A 6,872-nucleotide genomic window follows, 5' to 3' on the forward strand; every position below is an offset into this window, starting at 1 on the left:
CGTTACACTAGTCCTCTTTACCACTAAGGTTCAAAAATCCACTAGTTACTATTAGCCACTTAAGTAATATCTACCACTAAGTATCTTTCATCCTTAATTAAACAACTATGCCACTTTATACCTCAACCATTTAGAAGACTATAACTGATACCTCTAATATCAATATTATATCATACTACACAAGAACAAAAATAAATATATTATTGCCATACATAGGGCTAGCCGAATTCAACCGGTAGGTGCACAAATAGGCACATCAATTATCATATTCTCTGGCTTTGACGGGGATCATCATGACATCATAATATCCTCTAAACTTAAAATGGTTATAAATATATCATCATAATATCCTCCTACCTTGACAGGTAGTAATATATCATTATAATATCTACCAGCCTTGCCAGACATCAATATATCATCATTATATCCTCCGGTCTTACCGGGCATTAATATATCATCATAATATCCTCCGACTTTGTCGATCAATATATCATCATAATATTCTTTAAACTCGAACCGAGTATCAATATCACTAATATATTCTTCAGACTAAAACCGGGTTTTATTATCATCAACATATCCTCTATACTAAGATCGGGTATCAATATCATCAATATATTCTCTAGAATCGAATCGGGTATCAATATTATTAAAATATCCTCTAATCTCAAATCGGGTATCAGTATCATCAACATATCCTCCGGACTAAAACTGAGTATCAATATCATCATAATAGGCAATCAATATCGATAATAAAGAACAAGCCCCACAAGAGCTAAAGTAAATGACAATCCCCATAAGGAATGAAGTAAAGTGCAAGCCCTATGAGGGATAAGGTAAATGAAAAGCCCCCCGAGTACTAAAGTAAATTACAATCCCATGAGGGTTAAAGTAAAGGAGATACAAGAGGAGCATACCTTTATGTCTCATCATTCATTGTCGAGGACATTTTATCCATAAATATGTGAATATATATATATATATATGATGAATATTACAAAACATTAACGGGTCCAACATGGTTAGTAGCATAGCTTCTCATGTAGTGAATAAATATACCTTTTAGAATCCTTACTATCATGACTCATAATATTAGAAACAACAAGACTTTCTAGCATAATCACTAGTTGGGTTATTAGACAAAGCATAACATGAGTCCAACATAATCTATAGAGTATCTTTACACATAGTCAATAAGCATGCCTTCTAATACCATTAACATCGTCATTTCCAATATAGACAACAACGAAGATTTCCAACACAATTTATTAGCGTAATTATCAAGCATGATCATAACTTAGGCAATAGTATAGTTAACGGTCCGAACACTAGCCTAAATGATAGCTTAATCAAGAGTGTAGTCAAGGACTCATCATTAAAAAATACATAATTCAGCTATTTAGAGCTTAGGCATAACCGTAAGCAATATCATAAACAATCGCCTATTAGTAGCATATTTATTGGCCTACTATTGGCCTAAAGATATTTCGACATTAGTATGAACAATGGCTAAAGTGTTACATGATACATAATTTATTCATAGCGTGGTCAATAATATCATTTAAAACTTAGACCATATTATAGACAAGGGCTCATTTAATAGCACGTTAATTATGCTAACCAATAGATAATCGTAATAACATAATTAATAGCTTGACATAAGCTTTATCCAACAAGGAATACAAAGACATAATTACTTGGGCATCATTCTCAATGCAATTCTACATAACCAATAAGTACGAAGAATCATCAATATTGCCTCAAAAGGGCACTCTTTAGTCAATTACTAGACGTAAGGGTTCAAGGGAACTAATCACAAGTCTTGTCTTAAGGTGGGTCAACAAGCCTACATCTAAATTCCCAAAATGCATTCTAAGTCAATTTCTACCCCGGACTAAGCTAAGGTATCTAAATCAAGTCTTAGATGCATAGCAAGTCACCATAAGATCTAAGTTAGATATTGTACTCAAGCACCTTTACTAAGTCCAACGGAACCAAGGCAACCTTCCCTAGTATAAGTAACGAATTACAATTTACTCTAAGTATGAACAACTAGAGAATTATATCTAAGGTTGAGTATTCTTAGGCATACTCATGCTAAACATGAGTAATGAAGTCTATTCCACCTAATATAATGGGAAACAAGTCAAGCTTTCCAACCTCTAATTTTTTTTTTAGCTAAATTAGTCCAACTAACCCAAGTATTGAATTTCATCAATCCAATAATTAAAACTCATCCCAATCTAACAAGATATCACAATAATATCAAAACATAGCTCAATCTAATAAGGAGAAAGCCTAACCTACCTCAAATTCAAAGAAAGCCCACGAATCACTAAACCTTTGCTTTTTATTTATGAGAAGCTTATTAAAGGTGTCAAGATATTAAAAACACAATCTACACATCATTTTGAGAATTTTGACACCCATATTGCACCATTTTAATTCGGGTCCAAAAACGACACTGAAAACTCCAAGTGGTTCCCACAGATGGAAAACATATTTTTGAGATCAATCCAATGCTCATACACCACTAGAGAATAATAACCCTTAAGAATTAGGTGAAAACCAAGAATATCGAAGATAAAATCAAGCCCTCAAGCAATTTGAGGTTTTGGTCAAAATTCAAGAAATTAAAGCTTGAAAAAAGAATGATTCATACTTTTAAACCGTTGTTCATCACGAAAATATATGTTAATCAAGCTTCTAACTTACCTCCAAGAACCAATTTGAAGTTAATCGATCATTAAAGGGCTTCTAGGGCTCAAGAGGGACTGAAAATAGTCAATTTCACGACCGAGGAGGCTATTTATAGTACCTTGGTCACAGTTAAATGGGGTCCGCGAGGTCAAAACTTATTTTTGACCTTACAAACTCATTCGGACCCTGTTTTATGCAAACAAACTATGTAAACCCAATAATTCGACGTTCCGTATGCATTGATGAAGTTGGATTTTCAGTCCAAGGCCGTTTAGACCAATTGTGTTCCCCACACTCATGTTTATCAATTTTCTCATTTTTTGACCAATTGGTCAAAATGAACTCGGGTGTCTTGGGACCTAAACTAAGGGTCTTTATATCCTAAAACATATATTCCAGAGTTAATGGAGTAGTAGGAATTTTCATACGAGGTTGTTTAACTGAAGTTTTTGCTCGGCGGCCATTCAAAACCAGAGAAAAGTTCTAAATGGGAAACTTGTCCTAAAACCAAATGAACTACCTGGTAACCTATCTATAAGTTCCAGAAAGCCATAAATGACTTGAGGAAGCTATGGAAAAGATCTAACGGTAAAAATAAGTAGACGGTACGAAAAATGATCCAAACGGTCATTACAATATCCACTATTAAGGAACTTTTGTCCCTAAAAGTTAACGATAAGGAAGTACTTGAAGCCTCGAACAGATGAGGATACTAGGTCCACATCTCACTCTCAATCTCCCAAGTAGCCTCCTTAACTGGGTGGTGTCTCCACTGAACCTTTGCAACTAAAATTCTCTAGGGTGGAATCGCCTCACATCACTAGCCAAAATAAGTGCAGGCTCCTCTATAAAGGTCAAATGATCATCCAGCTGGGATGAGCCCCATCAAAACATATGCGAAGGATCAAGACTAAGTCTCCACAACATGGAGACATGAAAAACTGGATGAACTACAGCAAAATCTGAAGGTAAAGCTAACTCATAAGCTACCTCACCAACGGTGCAGAGAATCTCAAAGGGTCCAATATATCTCGAACTAAGCTTACCCTTCCTTCAAAACCTCATCACACCTGTTATGGGTAAAAAATAGAGGAATAGACAACCACCAATGCCGAATCCTAAGGCATGAATCCGATGGTCTGCATAGGCCTAATGCCTAATTTAAGCCACTCTCATTATATCTTGAATTATCCCGACTCTATCCAGCAGGTCCTAAAGCAAAATTGAACCATGAGGTCTCACCTTGAAAGTCTCAACCTATCCAACCAGAGAATGACATCTCCTTCCATACAAATCCTCAAATCAAACTCAGAAAATAAGGCTGCATCCTGAAGCTGGTCAAATAAATAATCAATGCGAGGGAAAGGATAAGGGTTTTTTACATATACCTTACTAAGTTGTTTATAACCAATATACATATGCAAAGAGCCTTACGATAAGGTGCCAGGCTCAAGGTGAATAGAAAACTCAATCTCCCTAACTGGGAGAATACCTGGTAGTCGGTAGGGAACACTTCAGAAAACTCACAAACAATAAGGACATAGTCAAGCAACAGACTCATAACACTAGCATCACACCATAAGGGAAATAAGATTCACAACCCCTAGAAATATGTCCCCTTGCACAAACATAATATATAATTCTCGTTGTTCGTAGATAACCCCTCTCTACAACACGACTAAGGGTACACCAGGCATAGCTAAGGTAATAATCTAGGCTAAATAGTTTATGACTGCATGATAGTGGGAGAATCGGTCCATACCTAAAATTATATCAAAATCTATCATAATCCACTACTAAAGAATCACCCATGAGAGTAGCTACACGTAATGACATAGTTAATAAATGAATAAATAACTTAAATCGTGGTACATAATAAGCAGATGTATATATATTAGAATGAGTAGATATGGGATCTAATAAAGCAAGGGCCGACTAGCGGAAGATCAAAATCGCACCTGCATCTATAGTATTCAATGTCTAAGCCTCAGGCCTATCAGGTACTGCATATAACTGAACATTTCCACCACTTAGCTAAGCACCTAACCAACCTCCTATCTTAATTGTCTGAGGACCACCTTGATCACCTTGGTAGCTACCCCCATGACCACGAGAACTACCTTTAATTGAGGGAAATGAATTGGTCTAATAGAGCAGCACTTTAAGATGAACCAACCATCACCTCATAACTAAGGCAATACCAAAAATAATGACCAAGAATTCCATAATTAAATTAAGAAATCTAAGCAGAACCAAAATCAATTGATCCGACTGACCCAAAATGATCACCACGTCTAGACAGAACAGAAAATAAACCTCTCAAAGACTGACCCCTATCCTTCCTAGGAAAATCTTCTAGCACTAGACTAAACTCAGTTAGTAATCTAAAGAGCTATCAAAATAGGTCTAGTCAACTGATTCTGAGGCTGAAAGGATGAACACTGAGGATACCTACTCTGAGGAGACATGCGAATGGAAAGCCTCAGCTCTCTAACAAAGAAATGAGTTATCTCATACCCCACGAGTATCATGGAAACTTGACCTAATTTGCGGAACTAATACCTTAATCCATATCTAAGGCTGTGAGGCATATACTCCTCCAAGAACTTCTAAGAGAACTTAGTGAAGGAGAAATCCAGCTGGTTTAGAATCCATAAAATTTCTCCACTAATGAAGAGCAGACAACTCCAACTAATATGTGGCGTAATTCTTACCACGAGTCTCAACATGGTCTAAACCATGAAGCTTATCCTCATACACAGCCAATAACTCATGTTCATCTTCTTTAGGTGCACCGTAAAATCTCGACGGAGCTAATCTCAAGAATTTTCCCAACATATTCTACTCCTTAAAAGATGTAGCAGGTTGGGCAACCACTGACTAGGCGGCTATTGGTAAAGGAGAATCTCAAATCTAGGTGCCAAATTTACTAGCTACGCCCCTTCCTTAGTACCATCTAATCTGCAGATTATAAACCATCTAATGGCACACCACCAATACTACTTAAAAACTGACTAATGTGTCTTTGAGCACTGCTAAAAAAATAACCCTAATGGATCCAGGGCTAATTTTTGGTCCACTACTGGCTATGGAAGAAGAATTTCTAGCTCTGGTGCAAGAATAGGGTCTGGGGAAGGTGGCCTATCCTAGCCTCTAATTAGGGACACATCTCTAGGTTGTCTATGACCTCTGGGTTGGCCATGTTCAATAACAAGAGTAGGACCCCTGGATTCGGTCTCGGTACCCTCGTCTCATGAAGCGGTAGCACCTATCCTAGCCTTCTATAGAAGAGTAAAATCAAGAGAATATTAACACAACTCCAAGTCTAGAATATTAAATATCTATCTCAGATACTAAAGAGTGAACACAGAAGATGGAAGAAAATTGGGTGACTCGAGCTCCAAGAGCTCACCCTATCTCCGAAAATCAATCACTGCATGAACCATGATCAACGTCGACAGCTAATACTCAAATTTATATCAAAAAGGTGCAAAAGTGTAGTATGAGTACCAAAACAATGGGTACTCAGTAGGCATCATTGGCCGACTGAGCTAAATCATGATATAAGAATGATAAAGTGAAAGAAAATTATAAATAAGTCAAGGTACAGAATTAAACCTAAATCATCTCCATCATCACCGTATAAAATAAGTAAGAAATTCTGAATAACAGTACAACAAATGCATCAGCATATGCCAATATCAACGGACATAAGAAGCATGGAGTATTGGAAATAATAATATAATATAAGGTATCAATGCATGCCAATATCGTCTAGCTTAAGGAATAAATGATTCAAAATCATAAAGCAACAAAAGTGTAATCACAAGCAAACACAAGTAAAAAGTTGGTGCCCATACACCAACAAGTGCATAAAGTAAAGAACCAATAACGCTGTCCTATACCACCGGAGAGTACACCCAAGAGAGCATAAAGTAAGGAATCGAATCGCTAATATATATAAATAACCAACTTTCTCATTATCCATAGTATTCCACAATTTCCATCATACGACCATTTTCCAATATTATCATCACTAATAATCATAATTAAATAATATATACCAATATACCCGTAACCATAACCATACCACCATATAGGCATCTATCTCATCATTACACCCTATTTACTCATTATTAGCTAGCCTACGCTTATTACTAAACCAATTACTT

The sequence above is a fragment of the Capsicum annuum genome, chromosome 5 (assembly GCF_002878395.1).
Source record: "Capsicum annuum cultivar UCD-10X-F1 chromosome 5, UCD10Xv1.1, whole genome shotgun sequence".
NCBI lineage: Eukaryota > Viridiplantae > Streptophyta > Magnoliopsida > Solanales > Solanaceae > Capsicum > Capsicum annuum.